The following is a 23,863-nucleotide window of genomic DNA, read 5'->3' on the forward strand; positions in this document are numbered from 1 at the left end:
GCTCACAGTAATGAGACAACTACAACCTCTCCCCTAACCAGCCATTAGCCTGTAGCTCACAGTAATGAGACAACTACAACCTCTCCCCTAACCAGCCATTAGCCTGTAGCTCAGCAGTAATGAAACAACTACAACCTCTCCCCTAACCAGCCATTAGCCTGTAGCTCACAGTAATGAGACAACTACAATCTCTCCCCTAACCAGCCATTAGCCTATAGCTCACAGTAATGAGACAACTACAACCTCTCCCCTAACCAGCCATTAGCCTATAGGTCACAGTAATGAGACAACTACAATCTCTCCCCTAACCAGCCATTAGCCTATAGCTCAGCAGTAATGAAACAACTACAACCTCTCCCCTAACCAGCCATTAGCCTATAGCTCACAGTAATGAGACAACTACAACCTCTCCCCTAACCAGCCATTAGCCTATAGCTCACAGTAATGAGACAACTACAACCTCTCCCCTAACCAGTCATTAGCCTATAGCTCACAGTAATGAGACAACTACAACCTCTCCCCTAACCAGCCATTAGCCTATAGCTCACAGTAATGAGACAACTACAACCTCTCCCCTAACCAGTCATTAGCCTATAGCTCACAGTAATGAGACAACTACAACCTCTCCCCTAACCAGCCATTAGCCTATAGCTCACAGTAATGAGACAACTACAATCTCTCCCCTAACCAGCCATTAGCCTATAGCTCACAGTAATGAGACAACTACAACCTCTCCCCTAACCAGCCATTAGCCTATAGCTCACAGTAATGAGAGAACTACAACCTCTCCCCTAACCGGCCATTAGCCTATAGCTCACAGTAATGAGACAACTACAACCTCTCCCCTAACCAGCCATTAGCCTATAGCTCACATTAATGAAACAACTACAACCTCTCCCCTAACCAGCCATTAGCCTATAGCTCACAGTAATGAGACAACTACAACCTCTCCCCTAACCAGCCATTAGCCTATAGCTCACAGTAATGAGACAACTCCATCTCTCCCCTAACCAGCCATTAGCCTATAGCTCACATTAATGAAACAACTACAACCTCTCCCCTAACCAGCCATTAGCCTATAGCTCACAGTAATGAGACAACTACAACCTCTCCCCTAACCAGCCATTAGCCTATAGCTCACAGTAATGAGACAACTACAACCTCTCCCCTAACCAGCCATTAGCCTATAGCTCACAGTAATGAGACAACTACAATCTCTCCCCTAACCAGCCATAAGCCTATAGCTCAGCAGTAATGAAACAACTACAATCTCTCCCCTAACCAGCCATTAGCCTATAGCTCACAGTAATGAGACAACTACAACCTCTCCCCTAACCAGTCATTAGCCTATAGCTCACAGTAATGAAACAACTACAATCTCTCCCCTAACCAGCCATTAGCCTATAGCTCAGCAGTAATGAGACAACTACAACCTCTCCCCTAACCAGCCATTAGCCTATAGCTCACAGGAATGAGACAACTACAACCTCTCCCCTAACCAGCCATTAGCCTATAGCTCACAGTAATGAGAAAACTACAACCTCTCCCCTAACCAGCCATTAGCCTATAGCTCACAGTAATGAGACAACTACAACCTCTCCCCTAACCAGCCATTAGCCTATAGCTCACAGTAATGAGACAACTACAACCTCTCCCCTAACCAGCCATTAGCCTATAGCTCACAGTAATGAAACAACTACAACCTCTCCCCTAACCAGCCATTAGCCTATAGCTCAGCAGTAATGAAACAACTACAACCTCTCCCCTAACCAGCCATTAGCCTATAGCTCACAGTAATGAGACAACTACAACCTCTCCCCTAACCAGCCATTAGCCTGTAGCTCACAGTAATGAGACAACTACAACCTCTCCCCTAACCAGCCATTAGCCTGTAGCTCAGCAGTAATGAAACAACTACAACCTCTCCCCTAACCAGCCATTAGCCTGTAGCTCACAGTAATGAGACAACTACAATCTCTCCCCTAACCAGCCATTAGCCTATAGCTCACAGTAATGAGACAACTACAACCTCTCCCCTAACCAGCCATTAGCCTATAGGTCACAGTAATGAGACAACTACAATCTCTCCCCTAACCAGCCATTAGCCTATAGCTCAGCAGTAATGAAACAACTACAACCTCTCCCCTAACCAGCCATTAGCCTATAGCTCACAGTAATGAGAGAACTACAACCTCTCCCCTAACCGGCCATTAGCCTATAGCTCACAGTAATGAGACAACTACAACCTCTCCCCTAACCAGCCATTAGCCTATAGCTCACATTAATGAAACAACTACAACCTCTCCCCTAACCAGCCATTAGCCTATAGCTCACAGTAATGAGACAACTACAACCTCTCCCCTAACCAGCCATTAGCCTATAGCTCACAGTAATGAGACAACTCCACCTCTCCCCTAACCAGCCATTAGCCTATAGCTCACATTAATGAAACAACTACAACCTCTCCCCTAACCAGCCATTAGCCTATAGCTCACAGTAATGAGACAACTACAACCTCTCCCCTAACCAGCCATTAGCCTATAGCTCACAGTAATGAGACAACTACAACCTCTCCCCTAACCAGCCATTAGCCTATAGCTCACAGTAATGAGACAACTACAATCTCTCCCCTAACCAGCCATAAGCCTATAGCTCAGCAGTAATGAAACAACTACAATCTCTCCCCTAACCAGCCATTAGCCTATAGCTCACAGTAATGAGACAACTACAACCTCTCCCCTAACCAGTCATTAGCCTATAGCTCACAGTAATGAAACAACTACAATCTCTCCCCTAACCAGCCATTAGCCTATAGCTCAGCAGTAATGAGACAACTACAACCTCTCCCCTAACCAGCCATTAGCCTATAGCTCACAGTAATGAGACAACTACAACCTCTCCCCTAACCAGCCATTAGCCTATAGCTCACAGTAATGAGACAACTACAACCTCTCCCCTAACCAGCCATTAGCCTATAGCTCACAGTAATGACACAACTACAACCTCTCCCCTAACCAGCCATTAGCCTATAGCTCAGCAGTAATGAAACAACTACAATCTCTCCCCTAACCAGCCATTAGCCTATAGCTCAGCAGTAATGAGACAACTACAACCTCTCCCCTAACCAGCCATTCGTCTATAGCTCACATTAATGAAACAACTACAACCTCTCCCCTAACCAGCCATTACCCTATAGCTCACAGTAATGAAACAACTACAACCTCTCCCCTAACCAGCCATTAGCCTATAGCTCACAGTAATGAGACAACTACAACCTCTCCCCTAACCAGCCATTAGCCTATAGCTCACAGTAATGAGACAACTACAATCTCTCCCCTAACCTGCCATTAGCCTATAGCTCAGCAGTAATGAGACAACTACAACCTCTCCCCTAACCAGCCATTAGCCTATAGCTCACAGTAATGAGACAACTACAACCTCTCCCCAATCAGCCATTAGCCTATAGCTCACAGTAAGGAGACAACTACAACCTCTCCCCTAACCAGACATTAGCCTATAGCTCACAGTAATGAGACAACTACAACCTCTCCCCTAACCAGCCATTAGCCTATAGCTCACAGTAATGAAACAACTACAACCTCTCCCCTAACCAGCCATTAGCCTATAGCTCACAGTAATGAGACAACTACAACCTCTCCCCTAACCAGCCATTAGCCTATAGCTCACAGTAATGAGACAACTACAACCTCTCCCCTAACCAGCCATTAGCCTATAGCTCACAGTAATGAGACAACTACAACCTCTCCCCTAACCAGCCATTAGCCTATAGCTCACAGTAATGAAACAACTACAATCTCTCCCCTAACCAGCCATTAGCCTATAGCTCAGCAGTAATGAAACAACTACAATCTCTCCCCTAACCAGCCATTAGCCTATAGCTCACAGTAATGAGACAACTACAACCTCTCCCCTAACCAGCCATTAGCCTATAGCTCACAGTAATGAGACAACTACAACCTCTCCCCTAACCAGCCATTAGCCTATAGCTCAGCAGTAATGAGACAACTACAACCTCTCCCCTAACCAGCCATTAGCCTATAGCTCACAGTAATGAAACAACTACAACCTCTCCCCTAACCAGCCATTAGCCTATAGCTCACAGTAATGAGACAACTACAACCTCTCCCCTAACCAGCCATTAGCCTATAGCTCACAGTAATGACACAACTACAACCTCTCCCCTAACCAGCCATTAGCCTATAGCTCAGCAGTAATGAAACAACTACAATCTCTCCCCTAACCAGCCATTAGCCTATAGCTCAGCAGTAATGAGACAACTACAACCTCTCCCCTAACCTGCCATTAGCCTATAGCTCACAGTAATGAAACAACTACTACCTCTCCCCTAACCAGCCATTAGCCTATAGCTCACAGTAATGAAACAACTACAACCTCTCCCCTAACCAGCCATTAGCCTATAGCTCACAGTAATGAGACAACTACAATCTCTCCCCTAACCAGCCATTAGCCTATAGCTCAGCAGTAATGAGACAACTACAACCTCTCCCCTAACCAGCCATTCGTCTTTAGCTCACATTAATGAAACAACTACAACCTCTCCCCTAACCAGCCATTAGCCTATAGCTCACAGTAATGAGACAACTACAACCTCTCCCCTAACCAGCCATTAGCCTATAGCTCACAGTAATGAAACAACTACAATCTCTCCCCTAACCAGCCATTAGCCTATAGCTCAGCAGTAATGAAACAACTACAATCTCTCCCCTAACCAGCCATTAGCCTATAGCTCACAGTAATGAGACAACTACAACCTCTCCCCTAACCAGCCATTAGCCTATAGCTCAGCAGTAATGAAACAACTACAACCTCTCCCCTAACCAGCCATTAGCCTATAGCTCAGCAGTAATGAAACAACTACAATCTCTCCCCTAACCAGCCATTAGCCTATAGCTCACAGTAATGAGACAACTACAACCTCTCCCCTAAACAGCCATTAGCCTATAGCTCAGCAGTAATAAAACAACTACAATCTCTCCCCTAACCAGCCATTAGCCTATAGCTCACAGTAATGACACAACTACAACCTCTCCCCTAACCAGCCATTAGCCTATAGCTCAGCAGTAATGAAACAACTACAATCTCTCCCCTAACCAGCCATTAGCCTATAGCTCAGCAGTAATGACACAACTACAACCTCTCCCCTAACCAGCCATTAGCCTATAGCTCAGCAGTAATGAAACAACTACAATCTCTCCCCTAACCAGCCATTAGCCTATAGCTCACAGTAATGAGACAACTACAACCTCTCCCCTAACCAGCCATTAGCCTATAGCTCACAGTAATGAGACAACTACAATCTCTCCCCTAACCTGCCATTAGCCTATAGCTCAGCAGTAATGAGACAACTACAACCTCTCCCCTAACCAGCCATTAGCCTATAGCTCACAGTAATGAGACAACTACAACCTCTCCCCAATCAGCCATTAGCCTATAGCTCACAGTAATGAGACAACTACAACCTCTCCCCTAACCAGCCATTAGCCTATAGCTCACAGTAATGAGAGAACTACAACCTCTCCCCTAACCGGCCATTAGCCTATAGCTCACAGTAATGAGACAACTACAACCTCTCCCCTAACCAGCCATTAGCCTATAGCTCACATTAATGAAACAACTACAACCTCTCCCCTAACCAGCCATTAGCCTATAGCTCACAGTAATGAGACAACTACAACCTCTCCCCTAACCAGCCATTAGCCTATAGCTCACAGTAATGAGACAACTCCACCTCTCCCCTAACCAGCCATTAGCCTATAGCTCACATTAATGAAACAACTACAACCTCTCCCCTAACCAGCCATTAGCCTATAGCTCACAGTAATGAGACAACTACAACCTCTCCCCTAACCAGCCATTAGCCTATAGCTCACAGTAATGAGACAACTACAACCTCTCCCCTAACCAGCCATTAGCCTATAGCTCACAGTAATGAGACAACTACAATCTCTCCCCTAACCAGCCATAAGCCTATAGCTCAGCAGTAATGAAACAACTACAATCTCTCCCCTAACCAGCCATTAGCCTATAGCTCACAGTAATGAGACAACTACAACCTCTCCCCTAACCAGTCATTAGCCTATAGCTCACAGTAATGAAACAACTACAATCTCTCCCCTAACCTGCCATTAGCCTATAGCTCAGCAGTAATGAGACAACTACAACCTCTCCCCTAACCAGCCATTAGCCTATAGCTCACAGTAATGAGACAACTACAACCTCTCCCCTAACCAGCCATTAGCCTATAGCTCACAGTAATGACACAACTACAACCTCTCCCCTAACCAGCCATTAGCCTATAGCTCACAGTAATGACACAACTACAACCTCTCCCCTAACCAGCCATTAGCCTATAGCTCAGGAGTAATGAAACAACTACAATCTCTCCCCTAACCAGCCATTAGCCTATAGCTCAGCAGTAATGAGACAACTACAACCTCTCCCCTAACCAGCCATTCGTCTATAGCTCACATTAATGAAACAACTACAACCTCTCCCCTAACCAGCCATTACCCTATAGCTCACAGTAATGAAACAACTACAACCTCTCCCCTAACCAGCCATTAGCCTATAGCTCACAGTAATGAGACAACTACAACCTCTCCCCTAACCAGACATTAGCCTATAGCTCACAGTAATGAGACAACTACAACCTCTCCCCTAACCAGCCATTAGCCTATAGCTCACAGTAATGAAACAACTACAACCTCTCCCCTAACCAGCCATTAGCCTATAGCTCACAGTAATGAGACAACTACAACCTCTCCCCTAACCAGCCATTAGCCTATAGCTCACAGTAATGAGACAACTACAACCTCTCCCCTAACCAGCCATTAGCCTATAGCTCACAGTAATGAGACAACTACAACCTCTCCCCTAACCAGCCATTAGCCTATAGCTCACAGTAATGAAACAACTACAATCTCTCCCCTAACCAGCCATTAGCCTATAGCTCAGCAGTAATGAAACAACTACAATCTCTCCCCTAACCAGCCATTAGCCTATAGCTCACAGTAATGAGACAACTACAACCTCTCCCCTAACCAGCCATTAGCCTATAGCTCACAGTAATGAGACAACTACAACCTCTCCCCTAACCAGCCATTAGCCTATAGCTCAGCAGTAATGAGACAACTACAACCTCTCCCCTAACCAGCCATTAGCCTATAGCTCACAGTAATGAAACAACTACAACCTCTCCCCTAACCAGCCATTAGCCTATAGCTCACAGTAATGAGACAACTACAACCTCTCCCCTAACCAGCCATTAGCCTATAGCTCACAGTAATGACACAACTACAACCTCTCCCCTAACCAGCCATTAGCCTATAGCTCAGCAGTAATGAAACAACTACAAGCTCTCCCCTAACCAGCCATTAGCCTATAGCTCAGCAGTAATGAGACAACTACAACCTCTCCCCTAACCTGCCATTAGCCTATAGCTCACAGTAATGAAACAACTACTACCTCTCCCCTAACCAGCCATTAGCCTATAGCTCACAGTAATGAAACAACTACAACCTCTCCCCTAACCAGCCATTAGCCTATAGCTCACAGTAATGAGACAACTACAACCTCTCCCCTAACCAGCCATTCGTCTTTAGCTCACATTAATGAAACAACTACAACCTCTCCCCTAACCAGCCATTAGCCTATAGCTCACAGTAATGAGACAACTACAACCTCTCCCCTAACCAGCCATTAGCCTATAGCTCACAGTAATGAAACAACTACAATCTCTCCCCTAACCAGCCATTAGCCTATAGCTCAGCAGTAATGAAACAACTACAATCTCTCCCCTAACCAGCCATTAGCCTATAGCTCACAGTAATGAGACAACTACAACCTCTCCCCTAACCAGCCATTAGCCTATAGCTCAGCAGTAATGAAACAACTACAACCTCTCCCCTAACCAGCCATTAGCCTATAGCTCAGCAGTAATGAAACAACTACAATCTCTCCCCTAACCAGCCATTAGCCTATAGCTCACAGTAATGAGACAACTACAACCTCTCCCCTAAACAGCCATTAGCCTATAGCTCAGCAGTAATAAAACAACTACAATCTCTCCCCTAACCAGCCATTAGCCTATAGCTCACAGTAATGACACAACTACAACCTCTCCCCTAACCAGCCATTAGCCTATAGCTCAGCAGTAATGAAACAACTACAATCTCTCCCCTAACCAGCCATTAGCCTATAGCTCAGCAGTAATGACACAACTACAACCTCTCCCCTAACCAGCCATTAGCCTATAGCTCAGCAGTAATGAAACAACTACAATCTCTCCCCTAACCAGCCATTAGCCTATAGCTCACAGTAATGAGACAACTACAACCTCTCCCCTAACCAGCCATTAGCCTATAGCTCACAGTAATGAGACAACTACAATCTCTCCCCTAACCTGCCATTAGCCTATAGCTCAGCAGTAATGAGACAACTACAACCTCTCCCCTAACCAGCCATTAGCCTATAGCTCACAGTAATGAGACAACTACAACCTCTCCCCAATCAGCCATTAGCCTATAGCTCACAGTAATGAGACAACTACAACCTCTCCCCTAACCAGACATTAGCCTATAGCTCACAGTAATGAGACAACTACAACCTCTCCCCTAACCAGCCATTAGCCTATAGCTCACAGTAATGAAACAACTACAATCTCTCCCCTAACCAGCCATTGGCCTATAGCTCAGCAGTAATGAAACAACTACAATCTCTCCCCTAACCAGCCATTAGCCTATAGCTCACAGTAATGAGACAACTACAACCTCTCCCCTAACCAGCCATTAGCCTATAGCTCACAGTAAGGAGACAACTACAACCTCTCCCCTAACCAGACATTAGCCTATAGCTCACAGTAATGAGACAACTACAACCTCTCCCCTAACCAGCCATTAGCCTATAGCTCACAGTAATGAGACAACTACAACCTCTCCCCTAACCAGCCATTAGCCTATAGCTCACAGTAATGAGACAACTACAACCTCTCCCCTAACCAGCCATTAGCCTATAGCTCACAGTAATGAGACAACTACAACCTCTCCCCTAACCAGCCATTAGCCTATAGCTCACAGTAATGAAACAACTACAATCTCTCCCCTAACCAGCCATTAGCCTATAGCTCAGCAGTAATGAAACAACTACAATCTCTCCCCTAACCAGCCATTAGCCTATAGCTCACAGTAATGAGACAACTACAACCTCTCCCCTAACCAGCCATTAGCCTATAGCTCACAGTAATGAGACAACTACAACCTCTCCCCTAACCAGCCATTAGCCTATAGCTCAGCAGTAATGAAACAACTACAACCTCTCCCCTAACCAGCCATTAGCCTATAGCTCAGCAGTAATGAAACAACTACAATCTCTCCCCTAACCAGCCATTAGCCTATAGCTCACAGTAATGAGACAACTACAACCTCTCCCCTAAACAGCCATTAGCCTATAGCTCAGCAGTAATAAAACAACTACAATCTCTCCCCTAACCAGCCATTAGCCTATAGCTCACAGTAATGACACAACTACAACCTCTCCCCTAACCAGCCATTAGCCTATAGCTCAGCAGTAATGAAACAACTACAATCTCTCCCCTAACCAGCCATTAGCCTATAGCTCAGCAGTAATGACACAACTACAACCTCTCCCCTAACCAGCCATTAGCCTATAGCTCAGCAGTAATGAAACAACTACAACCTCTCCCCTAACCAGCCATTAGCCTATAGCTCACAGTAATGAGACAACTACAACCTCTCCCCTAACCAACCATTAGCCTATAGCTCAGCAGTAATGAGACAACTACAACCTCTCCCCTAACCAGCCATTAGCCTATAGCTCACAGTAATGAGACAACTACAACCTCTCCCCTAACCAACCATTAGCCTATAGCTCACAGTAATGAGACAACTACAACCTCTCCCCTAACCAGCCATTAGCCTATAGCTCACAGTAATGAGACAACTACAATCTCTCCCCTAACCTGCCATTAGCCTATAGCTCAGCAGTAATGAGACAACTACAACCTCTCCCCTAACCAGCCATTAGCCTATAGCTCACAGTAATGAGACAACTACAACCTCTCCCCAATCAGCCATTAGCCTATAGCTCACAGTAATGAGACAACTACAACCTCTCCCCTAACCAGACATTAGCCTATAGCTCACAGTAATGAGACAACTACAACCTCTCCCCTAACCAGCCATTAGCCTATAGCTCACAGTAATGAAACAACTACAATCTCTCCCCTAACCAGCCATTAGCCTATAGCTCAGCAGTAATGAAACAACTACAATCTCTCCCCTAACCAGCCATTAGCCTATAGCTCACAGTAATGAGACAACTACAACCTCTCCCCTAACCAGCCATTAGCCTATAGCTCAGCAGTAATGAAACAACTACAATCTCTCCCCTAACCAGCCATTAGCCTATAGCTCAGCAGTAATGAGACAACTACAACCTCTCCCCTAACCAGCCATTAGCCTATAGCTCAGCAGTAATGAAACAACTACAACCTCTCCCCTAACCAGCCATTAGCCTATAGCTCAGCAGTAATGAAACAACTACAACCTCTCCCCTAACCAGCCATTAGCCTATAGCTCAGCAGTAATGAAACAACTACAATCTCTCCCCTAACCAGCCATTAGCCTATAGCTCAGCAGTAATGAGACAACTACAACCTCTCCCCTAACCAGCCATTAGCCTATAGCTCAGCAGTAATGAAACAACTACAACCTCTCCCCTAACCAGCCATTAGCCTATAGCTCAGCAGTAATGAAACAACTACAATCTCTCCCCTAACCAGCCATTAGCCTATAGCTCACAGTAATGAGACAACTACAACCTCTCCCCTAACCAGCCATTAGCCTGTAGCTCACAGTAATGAGACAACTACAACCTCTCCCCTAACCAGCCATTAGCCTGTAGCTCACAGTAATGAGACAACTACAACCTCTCCCCTAACCAGCCATTAGCCTGTAGCTCACAGTAATCAGACAACTACAACCTCTCCCCTAACTACAACCTCTAACTACAACTACAACCTCTCCCCTGTGTGTGCATGCGTGCTGAGTAGGAGAATACGTTTAGTTACCTACTATGTGTCTCACCCTGATCTGTTTCACCTGTCTTGTTCTTGTCTCCACCCCCACCAGGTGTCTCACCCTGATCTGTTTCACCTGTCTTGTTCTTGTCTCCACCCCCCACCAGGTGTCTCCTATTTTTCCCCATTATCCCCGGTGTATTTATACCTGCGTTCTCCGTTTGTCGGTTGCCAGTTGGTCTTGTCTCGTCAAGTCGTCCCAGCGTGTGTCTGTGTGTTTCCGTCTCTCTAATTTAGCTTTTCTAGTCTTCCCGGTTCCAACCTTTCTGCCTGTCCTGAGCCTGCCTGCCGTTCTGACCCTTGTTGACTCTGCTTGGATTACGAACCTCTGCTTGCCCTCGACCTGACCTCTTGCCAGGACCCTTTGTGATAATAAATATTCTGAGAACCGAACCACTCACCCCCTGTGTCTGCATCTGGGTCATATCCTGAGTCGTGACACTGTGAGTTGGATGTGGTTCTTCATTTCAGTTTTGCCTTTGATCCTGTATGTTAAAGTGTTATAGTGAAGCAGTATCCATGCTACCTGTTTAAATGTTCCTAGTTATCATGTTATAGTGAAGCAGTATCCATGCTACCTGTTAAATGTTCCTAGTTATAGTGAAGCAGTAGCCATGCTACCTGTTAAATGATACTAGTTATCATGTTATAGTGAAGCAGTAGCCATGCTACCTGTTAAATGTTCCTAGTTATAGTGAGTCAGTAGCCATGCTACCTGTTAAATGTTCCTAGTTATCGTGTTATAGTGAAGCACTAGCCATGCTACCTGTTAAATGATACTAGTTATCATGTTATAGTGAAGCAGTAGCCATGCTACCTGTTAAATGTTCCTAGTTATCATGTTATAGTGAAGCAGTAGCCATGCTACCTGTTAAATGATACTAGTTATCATGTTATAGTGAAGCAGTAGCCATGCTACCTGTTAAATGATACTAGTTATCATGTTATAGTGAAGCAGTAGCCATGCTACCTGTTAAATGATACTAGTTATCATGTGATAGTGAAGCTGTAGCCTTGCTACCTGTTAAATGATACTAGTTATCATGTTATAGTGAAGCAGTAGCCATGCTACCTGCTAAATGATACTAGTTATCATGTTATAGTGAAGCAGTAGCCATGCTACCTGTTAAATGATACTAGTTATCATGTTATAGTGAGTCAGTAGCCATGCTACCTGTTAAATGTTCCTAGTTATCATGTTATAATGAAGCTGTAGCCATGCTACCTGTTAAATGATACCAGTTATCATGTTATAGTGAAGCAGTAGCCATGCTACCTGTTAAATGATACTAGTTATCATGTTATAATGAAGCAGTAGCCGTGCTACCTGTTAAATGTTCCTAGTTATCATGTTATAGTGAAGCAGTAGCCATGCTACCTGTTAAATGATACTAGTTATCATGTTATAGTGAAGCAGTAGCCATGCTTCCTGTTAAATGATACTAGTTATAGAGAAGCAGTAGCCATGCTACCTGTTAAATGTTCCTAGTTATCATGTTATAATGAAGCTGTAGCCATGCTACCTGTTAAATGATACTAGTTATCATGTTATAGTGAAGCTGTAGCCATGCTACCTGTTAAATGTTCCTAGTTATAGTAAAACAGTAGCCATGCTACCTGTTAAATGTTACTAGTTATCATGTTATAATGAAGCTGTAGCCATGCTACCTGTTAAATGTTCCTAGTTATCATGTTATAGTGACGCAGTAGCCATGCTACCTGTTAAATAATACTAGTTATAGTGAAGCATTAGCCATGCTACCTGTTAAATGGTCCTAGTTATAGTGAAGCAGTAGCCATGCTACCTGTTAAATGATACTAGTTATCATGTTATAGTGAAGCAGTAGCCATGCTACCTGTTAAATTATACTAGTTATAGTGAAGCAGTAGCCATGCTACCTGTTAAATGATACTAGTTATCATGTTATAGTGAAGCAGTAGCCATGCTACCTGTTAAATGATACTAGTTATCATGTTATAGTGAAGCAGTAGCCATGCTACCTGTTAAATGATACTAGTTATCATGTTATAGTGAGTCAGTAGCCATGCTACCTGTTAAATGATACTAGTTATCATGTTATAGTGAAGCAGTAGCCATGCTACCTGTTAAATGATACTAGTTATCATGTGATAGTGAGTCAGTAGCCATGCTACCTGTTAAATGATACTAGTTATCATGTTATAGTGAAGCAGTAGCCATGCTACCTGTTAAATGTTCCTAGTTATAGTGAGTCAGTAGCCATGCTACCTGTTAAATGTTCCTAGTTATCGTGTTATAGTGAAGCACTAGCCATGCTACCTGTTAAATGATACTAGTTATCATGTTATAGTGAAGCAGTAGCCATGCTACCTGTTAAATGATACTAGTTATCATGTTATAGTGAAGCAGTAGCCATGCTACCTGTTAAATGATACTAGTTATCATGTTATAGTGAAGCAGTAGCCATGCTACCTGTTAAATGATACTAGTTATTACATTTACATTTAAGTCATTTAGCAGACGCTCTTATCCAGAGCGACTTACAAATTGGTGCATTCACCTTATGACATCCAGTGGAACAGCCACTTTACAATAGTGCATCTAAATCTTTTAAGGGGGGGGGGGGGGGGGTGAGAAGGATTACTTTATCCTATCCTAGGTATTCCTTAAAGAGGTGGGGTTTCAGGTGTCTCCGGAAGGTGGTGATTGATTCCGCTGTCCTGGCGTCGTGAGGGAGTTTGTTCCACCATTGGGGGGCCAGAGCAGCGAACAGTTTTGACTGGGCTGAGCGGGAACTGTACTTCCTCAGTGGTAGGGAGGCGAGCAGGCCAGAGGTGGATGAACGCAGTGCCCTTGTTTGGGTGTAGGGCCTGATCAGAGCCTGGAGGTACTGAGGTGCCGTTCCCCTCACAGCTCCGTAGGCAAGCACCATGGTCTTGTAGCGGATGCGAGCTTCAACTGGAAGCCAGTGGAGAGAGCGGAGGAGCGGGGTGACGTGAGAGAACTTGGGAAGGTTGAACACCAGACGGGCTGCGGCGTTCTGGATGAGTTGTAGGGGTTTAATGGCACAGGCAGGGAGCCCAGCCAACAGCGAGTTGCAGTAATCCAGACGGGAGATGACAAGTGCCTGGATTAGGACCTGCGCCGCTTCCTGTGTGAGGCAGGGTCGTACTCTGCGGATGTTGTAGAGCATGAACCTACAGGAACGGGCCACCGCCTTGATGTTAGTTGAGAACGACAGGGTGTTGTCCAGGATCACGCCAAGGTTCTTAGCGCTCTGGGAGGAGGACACAATGGAGTTGTCAACCGTGATGGCGAGATCATGGAACGGGCAGTCCTTCCCCGGGAGGAAGAGCAGCTCCGTCTTGCCGAGGTTCAGCTTGAGGTGGTGATCCGTCATCCACACTGATATGTCTGCCAGACATGCAGAGATGCGATTCGCCACCTGGTCATCAGAAGGGGGAAAGGAGAAGATTAGTTGTGTGTCGTCTGCATAGCAATGATAGGAGAGACCATGTGAGGTTATGACAGAGCCAAGTGACTTGGTGTATAGCGAGAATAGGAGAGGGCCTAGAACAGAGCCCTGGGGGACACCAGTGGTGAGAGCACGTGGTGAGGAGACAGATTCTCGCCACGCCACCTGGTAGGAGCGACCTGTCAGGTAGGACGCAATCCAAGCGTGGGCCGCGCCGGAGATGCCCAACTCGGAGAGGGTGGAGAGGAGGATCTGATGGTTCACAGTATCGAAGGCAGCCGATAGGTCTAGAAGGATGAGAGCAGAGGAGAGAGAGTTAGCTTTAGCAGTGCGGAGCGCCTCCGTGATACAGAGAAGAGCAGTCTCAGTTGAATGACTAGTCTTGAAACCTGACTGATTTGGATCAAGAAGGTCATTCTGAGAGAGATAGCGGGAGAGCTGGCCAAGGACGGCACGTTCAAGAGTTTTGGAGAGAAAAGAAAGAAGGGATACTGGTCTGTAGTTGTTGACATCGGAGGGATCGAGTGTAGGTTTTTTCAGAAGGGGTGCAACTCTCGCTCTCTTGAAGACGGAGGGGACGTAGCCAGCGGTCAGGGATGAGTTGATGAGCGAGGTGAGGTAAGGGAGAAGGTCTCCGGAAATGGTCTGGAGAAGAGAGGAGGGGATAGGGTCAAGCGGGCAGGTTGTTGGGCGGCCGGCCGTCACAAGACGCGAGATTTCATCTGGAGAGAGAGGGGAGAAAGAGGTCAGAGCACAGGGTAGGGCAGTGTGAGCAGAACCAGCGGTGTCGTTTGACTTAGCAAACGAGGATCGGATGTCGTCGACCTTCTTTTCAAAATGGTTGACGAAGTCATCTGCAGAGAGGGAGGAGGGGGGGGAGGGGGAGGAGGATTCAGGAGGGAGGAGAAGGTGGCAAAGAGCTTCCTAGGGTTAGAGGCAGATGCTTGGAATTTAGAGTGGTAGAAAGTGGCTTTAGCAGCAGAGACAGAAGAGGAAAATGTAGAGAGGAGGGAGTGAAAGGATGCCAGGTCCGCAGGGAGGCGAGTTTTCCTCCATTTCCGCTCGGCTGCCCGGAGCCCTGTTCTGTGAGCTCGCAATGAGTCGTCGAGCCACGGAGCGGGAGGGGAGGACCGAGCCGGCCTGGAGGATAGGGGACATAGAGAATCAAAGGATGCAGAAAGGGAGGAGAGGAGGGTTGAGGAGGCAGAATCAGGAGATAGGTTGGAGAAGGTTTGAGCAGAGGGAAGAGATGATAGGATGGAAGAGGAGAGGGTAGCGGGGGAGAGAGAGCGAAGGTTGGGACGGCGCGATACCATCCGAGTAGGGGCAGTGTGGGAAGTGTTGGATGAGAGCGAGAGGGAAAAGGATACAAGGTAGTGGTCGGAGACTTGGAGGGGAGTTGCAATGAGGTTAGTGGAAGAACAGCATCTAGTAAAGATGAGGTCGAGCGTATTGCCTGCCTTGTGAGTAGGGGGGGAAGGTGAGAGGGTGAGGTCAAAAGAGGAGAGGAGTGGAAAGAAGGAGGCAGAGAGGAATGAGTCAAAGGTAGACGTGGGGAGGTTAAAGTCGCCCAGAACTGTGAGAGGTGAGCCGTCCTCAGGAAAGGAGCTTATCAAGGCATCAAGCTCATTGATGAACTCTCCGAGGGAACCTGGAGGGCAATAAATGATAAGGATGTTAAGCTTGAAAGGGCTGGTAACTGTGACAGCATGGAATTCAAAGGAGGCGATAGACAGATGGGTAAGGGGAGAAAGAGAGAATGACCACTTGGGAGAGATGAGGATCCCGGTGCCACCACCCCGCTGACCAGAAGCTCTCGGGGTGTGCGAGAACACGTGGGCGGACGAAGAGAGAGCAGTAGGAGTAGCAGTGTTATCTGTGGTGATCCATGTTTCCGTCAGTGCCAAGAAGTCGAGGGACTGGAGGGAGGCATAGGCTGAGGTGAACTCTGCCTTGTTGGCCGCAGATCGGCAGTTCCAGAGGCTACCGGAGACCTGGAACTCCACGTGGGTCGTGCGCGCTGGGACCACCAGATTAGGGTGGCCGCGGCCACGCGGTGTGGAGCGTTTGTATGGTCTGTGCAGAGAGGAGAGAACAGGGATAGACAGACACATAGTTGACAGGCTACAGAAGAGACTACGCTAATGCAAAGGAGATTGGAATGACAAGTGGACTACGCGTCTCGAATGTTCAGAAAGTTAAGCTTACGTAGCAAGAATCTTATTGACTAGAATGATTAAGATGATACAGTACTGCTGAAGTAGGCTAGCTGGCAGTGGCTGCGTTGTTGACTTTGTAGGCTAGCTGGCAGTGGCTGCGTTGTTGACACTACACTAATCAAGTCGTTCCGTTGAGTGTAATAGTTTCTACAGTGCTGCTATTCGGGGGCTAGCTGGCTAGCTAGCAGTGTTGATTACGTTACGTTGCGTTAAAAGAACGACAGTAGCTGGCTAGCTAACCTAGAAAATCGCTCTAGACTACACAATTATCTTTGATACAAAGACGGCTATGTAGCTAGCTGTGTAGCTAGCTACGATCAAACAAATCAAACCGTTGTACTGTAATGAAATGAAATGAAAATGTGATACTACCTGTGGAGCGAAGCGGAATGCGACCGGGTTGTTGAGTGCGGAAGTTCTATTCGGTAGACGTTGGCTAGCTGTTGGCTAGCTAGCAGTGTCTCCTATGTTAAGGACGACAAATAGCTGGCTAGCTAACCTCGGTAAATTAAGATAATCACTCTAAAACTACACACTCTAAACTACACAATTATCTTGGATACGAAGACAGCAAAGACAACTATGTAGCTAGCTAACACTACACTAATCAAGTCGTTCAGTTGAGTGTAATAGTTGCTACAGTGCTGCTATTCGGTAGACGGTGGACGTTTGCTAGCTGGCTAGCTGCTGGGCAGATAGCAGTGTAGACTGCGTTAGGACGACGTAATACGATAATTACGCAATTATTTTTGATACAAAGACGGCTATGTAGCTAGCTAAGAAGAAATTGCTAAGATTAGACAAATCAAACCGTTGTACTATAATGAAATGTAATGAAATGTAATGAAAAGTTATACTACCTGCGGACCAAAGCGCGAATGCGACCGCTCGCTCCAACCCGGAAGTCAAATTAAAGTTATCATGTGATAGTGAAGCTGTAGCCATGCTACCTGTTAAATGATACTAGTTATCATGTTATAGTGAGTCAGTAGCCATGCTACCTGTTAAATGATACTAGTTATCATGTTATAGTGAAGCAGTAGCCATGCTACCTGTTAAATGATACTAGTTATCATGTTATAGTGAGTCAGTAGCCATGCTACCTGTTAAATGTTACTAGTTATCATGTTATAGTGAAGCAGTAGCCATGCTACCTGTTAAATGATACTAGTTATCATGTGATAGTGAGTCAGTAGCCATGCTACCTGTTAAATGATACTAGTTATCATGTTATAGTGAAGCAGTAGCCATGCTACCTGTTAAATGTTCCTAGTTATAGTGAGTCAGTAGCCATGCTACCTGTTAAATGTTCCTAGTTATCGTGTTATAGTGAAGCACTAGCCATGCTACCTGTTAAATGATACTAGTTATCATGTTATAGTGAAGCAGTAGCCATGCTACCTGTTAAATGATACTAGTTATCATGTTATAGTGAAGCAGTAGCCATGCTACCTGTTAAATGATACTAGTTATCATGTTATAGTGAAGCAGTAGCCATGCTACCTGTTAAATGATACTAGTTATCATGTGATAGTGAAGCTGTAGCCATGCTACCTGTTAAATGATACTAGTTATCATGTTATAGTGAAGCAGTAGCCATGCTACCTGTTAAATGATACCAGTTATCATGTTATAGTGAGTCAGTAGCCATGCTACCTGTTAAATGTTCCTAGTTATCATGTTATAATGAAGCTGTAGCCATGCTACCTGTTAAATGATACTAGTTATCATGTTATAGTGAAGCAGTAGCCATGCTACCTGTTAAATGATACTAGTTATCATGTTATAGTGAAGCAGTAGCCATGCTACCTGTTAAATGTTCCTAGTTATCATGTTATAGTGAAGCAGTAGCCATGCTACCTGTTAAATGATACTAGTTATCATGTTATAGTGAAGCAGTAGCCATGCTACCTGTTAAATGATACTAGTTATAGAGAAGCAGTAGCCATGCTACCTGTTAAATGTTCCTAGTTATCATGTTATAATGAAGCTGTAGCCATGCTACCTGTTAAATGATACTAGTTATCATGTTATAGTGAAGCTGTAGCCATGCTACCTGTTAAATGTTCCTAGTTATAGTGAAACAGTAGCCATGGTACCTGTTAAATGTTACTAGTTATCATGTTATAATGAAGCTGTAGCCATGCTACCTGTTAAATGTTCCTAGTTATCATGTTATAGTGACGCAGTAGCCATGCTACCTGTTAAATAATACTAGTTATCATGTTATAGTGACGCAGTAGCCATGCTACCTGTTAAATAATACTAGTTATAGTGAAGCAGTAGCCATGCTACCTGTTAAATGGTCCTAGTTATAGTGAAGCAGTAGCCATGCTACCTGTTAAATGATACTAGTTATCATGTTATAGTGAAGCAGTAGCCATGCTACCTGTTAAATGATACTAATTATAGTGAAGCAGTAGCCATGCTACCTGTTAAATGATACTAGTTATCATGTTATAGTGAACAGTAGCCATGCTACCTGTTAAATGTTCCTAGTTATCATGTTATAGTGAACAGTAGCCATGCTACCTGTTAAATGTTCCTAGTTATAGTGAAGCAGTAGCCATGCTACCTGTTAAATGATACTAGTTATCATGTTATAGTGAACAGTAGCCATGCTACCTGTTAAATGTTCCTAGTTATAGTGAAGCAGTAGCCATGCTACCTGTTAAATGATACTAGTTATCATGTTATAGTGAAGCAGTAGCCATGCTACCTGTTAAATGATACTAGTTATAGTGAAGCAGTAGCCATGCTACCTGTTAAATGATACTAGTTATCATGTTATAGTGAGTCAGTAGCCATGCTACCTGTTAAATGTTCCTAGTTATCATGTTATAATGAAGCTGTAGCCATGCTACCTGTTAATTGATACTAGTTATCATGTTATAGTGAAGCAGTAGCCATGCTACCTGTTAAATGATACTAGTTATCATGTTATAGTGAAGCAGTAGCCATGCTACCTGTTAAATGTTCCTAGTTATGATGTTATAGTGAAGCAGTAGCCATGCTACCTGTTAAATTATACTAGTTATCATGTTATAGTGAAGCAGTAGCCATGCTACCTGTTAAATGATACTAGTTATAGAGAAGCAGTAGCCATGCTACCTGTTAAATGTTCCTAGTTATCATGTTATAATGAAGCTGTAGCCATGCTACCTGTTAAATTATACTAGTTATCATGTTATAGTGAAGCTGTAGCCATGCTACCTGTTAAATGTTCCTAGTTATAGTGAAACAGTAGCCATGCTACCTGTTAAATGTTACTAGTTATCATGTTATAATGAAGCTGTAGCCATGCTACCTGTTAAATGTTCCTAGTTATCATGTTATAGTGACGCAGTAGCCATGCTACCTGTTAAATAATACTAGTTATAGTGAAGCATTAGCCATGCTACCTGTTAAATGGTCCTAGTTATAGTGAAGCAGTAGCCATGCTACCTGTTAAATGATACTAGTTATCATGTTATAGTGAAGCAGTAGCCATGCTACCTGTTAAATGATACTAGTTATAGTGAAGCAGTAGCCATGCTACCTGTTAAATGATACTAGTTATCATGTTATAGTGAACAGTAGCCCTGCTACCTGTTAAATGTTCCTAGTTATCATGTTATAGTGAACAGTAGCCATGCTACCTGTTAAATGTTCCTAGTTATAGTGAAGCAGTAGCCATGCTACCTGTTAAATGATACTAGTTATCATGTTATAGTGAAGCAGTAGCCATGCTACCTGTTAAATGATACTAGTTATCATGTTATAGTGAAGCAGTAGCCATGCTACCTGTTAAATGATACTAGTTATCATGTTATAGTGAGTCAGTAGCCATGCTACCTGTTAAATGTTCCTAGTTATCATGTTATAATGAAGCTGTAGCCATGCTACCTGTTAAATGATACTAGTTATCATGTTATAGTGAAGCAGTAGCCATGCTACCTGTTAAATGATACTAGTTATCATGTTATAGTGAAGCAGTAGCCATGCTACCTGTTAAATGTTCCTAGTTATCATGTTATAGTGAAGCAGTAGCCATGCTACCTGTTAAATGATAATAGTTATCATGTTATAGTGAAGCAGTAGCCATGCTACCTGTTAAATGATACTAGTTATAGAGAAGCAGTAGCCATGCTACCTGTTAAATGTTCCTAGTTATCATGTTATAATGAAGCTGTAGCCATGCTACCTGTTAAATGATACTAGTTATCATGTTATAGTGAAGCTGTAGCCATGCTACCTGTTAAATGTTCCTAGTTATAGTGAAACAGTAGCCATGCTACCTGTTAAATGTTACTAGTTATCATGTTATAATGAAGCTGTAGCCATGCTACCTGTTAAATGTTCCTAGTTATCATGTTATAGTGACGCAGTAGCCATGCTACCTGTTAAATAATACTAGTTATCATGTTATAGTGACGCAGTAGCCATGCTACCTGTTAAATAATACTAGTTATAGTGAAGCAGTAGCCATGCTACCTGTTAAATGGTCCTAGTTATAGTGAAGCAGTAGCCATGCTACCTGTTAAATGATACTAGTTATCATGTTATAGTGAAGCAGTAGCCATGCTACCTGTTAAATGATACTAATTATAGTGAAGCAGTAGCCATGCTACCTGTTAAATTATACTAGTTATCATGTTATAGTGAACAGTAGCCATGCTACCTGTTAAATGTTCCTAGTTATCATGTTATAGTGAACAGTAGCCATGCTACCTGTTAAATGTTCCTAGTTATAGTGAAGCAGTAGCCATGCTACCTGTTAAATGATACTAGTTATCATTTTATAGTGAACAGTAGCCATGCTACCTGTTAAATGTTCCTAGTTATAGTGAAGCAGTAGCCATGCTACCTGTTAAATGATACTAGTTATCATGTTATAGTGAAGCAGTAGCCATGCTACCTGTTAAATGATACTAGTTATAGTGAAGCAGTAGCCATGCTACCTGTTAAATGATACTAGTTATCATGTTATAGTGAGTCAGTAGCCATGCTACCTGTTAAATGTTCCTAGTTATCATGTTATAATGAAGCTGTAGCCATGCTACCTGTTAAATGATACTAGTTATCATGTTATAGTGAAGCAGTAGCCATGCTACCTGTTAAATGATACTAGTTATCATGTTATAGTGAAGCAGTAGCCATGCTACCTGTTAAATGTTCCTAGTTATCATGTTATAGTGAAGCAGTAGCCATGCTACCTGTTAAATTATACTAGTTATCATGTTATAGTGAAGCAGTAGCCATGCTACCTGTTAAATGATACTAGTTATAGAGAAGCAGTAGCCATGCTACCTGTTAAATGTTCCTAGTTATCATGTTATAATGAAGCTGTAGCCATGCTACCTGTTAAATTATACTAGTTATCATGTTATAGTGAAGCTGTAGCCATGCTACCTGTTAAATGTTCCTAGTTATAGTGAAACAGTAGCCATGCTACCTGTTAAATGTTACTAGTTATCATGTTATAATGAAGCTGTAGCCATGCTACCTGTTAAATGTTCCTAGTTATCATGTTATAGTGACGCAGTAGCCATGCTACCTGTTAAATAATACTAGTTATCATGTTATAGTGACGCAGTAGCCATGCTACCTGTTAAATAATACTAGTTATAGTGAAGCAGTAGCCATGCTACCTGTTAAATGGTCCTAGTTATAGTGAAGCAGTAGCCATGCTACCTGTTAAATGATACTAGTTATCATGTTATAGTGAAGCAGTAGCCATGCTACCTGTTAAATGATACTAGTTATCATGTTATAGTGAAGCAGTAGCCATGCTACCTGTTAAATGTTCCTAGTTATCATGTTATAGTGAAGCAGTAGCCATGCTACCTGTTAAATTATACTAGTTATCATGTTATAGTGAAGCAGTAGCCATGCTACCTGTTAAATGATACTAGTTATAGAGAAGCAGTAGCCATGCTACCTGTTAAATGTTCCTAGTTATCATGTTATAATGAAGCTGTAGCCATGCTACCTGTTAAATTATACTAGTTATCATGTTATAGTGAAGCTGTAGCCATGCTACCTGTTAAATGTTCCTAGTTATAGTGAAACAGTAGCCATGCTACCTGTTAAATGTTACTAGTTATCATGTTATAATGAAGCTGTAGCCATGCTACCTGTTAAATGTTCCTAGTTATCATGTTATAGTGACGCAGTAGCCATGCTACCTGTTAAATAATACTAGTTATCATGTTATAGTGACGCAGTAGCCATGCTACCTGTTAAATAATACTAGTTATAGTGAAGCAGTAGCCATGCTACCTGTTAAATGGTCCTAGTTATAGTGAAGCAGTAGCCATGCTACCTGTTAAATGATACTAGTTATCATGTTATAGTGAAGCAGTAGCCATGCTACCTTTTAAATGATACTAGTTATAGTGAAGCAGTAGCCATGCTACCTGTTAAATGATACTAGTTATCATGTTATAGTGAACAGTAGCCATGCTACCTGTTAAATGTTCCTAGTTATCATGTTATAGTGAACAGTAGCCATGTTACCTGTTAAATGTTCCTAGTTATAGTGAAGCAGTAGCCATGCTACCTGTTAAATGATACTAGTTATCATGTTATAGTGAACAGTAGCCATGCTACCTGTTAAATGTTCCTAGTTATAGTGAAGCAGTAGCCATGCTACCTGTTAAATGATACTAGTTATCATGTTATAGTGAAGCAGTAGCCATGCTACCTGTTAAATGATACTAGTTATAGTGAAGCAGTAGCCATGCTACCTGTTAAATGATACTAGTTATCATGTTATAGTGAAGCAGTAGCCATGCTACCTGTTAAATGATACTAGTTATCATGTTATAGTGAAGCAGTAGCCATGCTACCTGTTAAATGATACTAGTTATCATGTTATAGTGAGTCAGTAGCCATGCTACCTGTTAAATGTTCCTAGTTATCATGTTATAGTGAAGCACTAGCCATGCTACCTGTTAAATGATACTAGTTATCATGTTATAGTGAAGCAGTAGCCATGCTACCTGTTAAATGATACTAGTTATCATGTTATAGTGAAGCAGTAGCCATGCTACCTGTTAAATGATACTAGT

Source organism: Salvelinus alpinus, chromosome 18 (assembly GCF_045679555.1).
Source record: "Salvelinus alpinus chromosome 18, SLU_Salpinus.1, whole genome shotgun sequence".
NCBI lineage: Eukaryota > Metazoa > Chordata > Actinopteri > Salmoniformes > Salmonidae > Salvelinus > Salvelinus alpinus.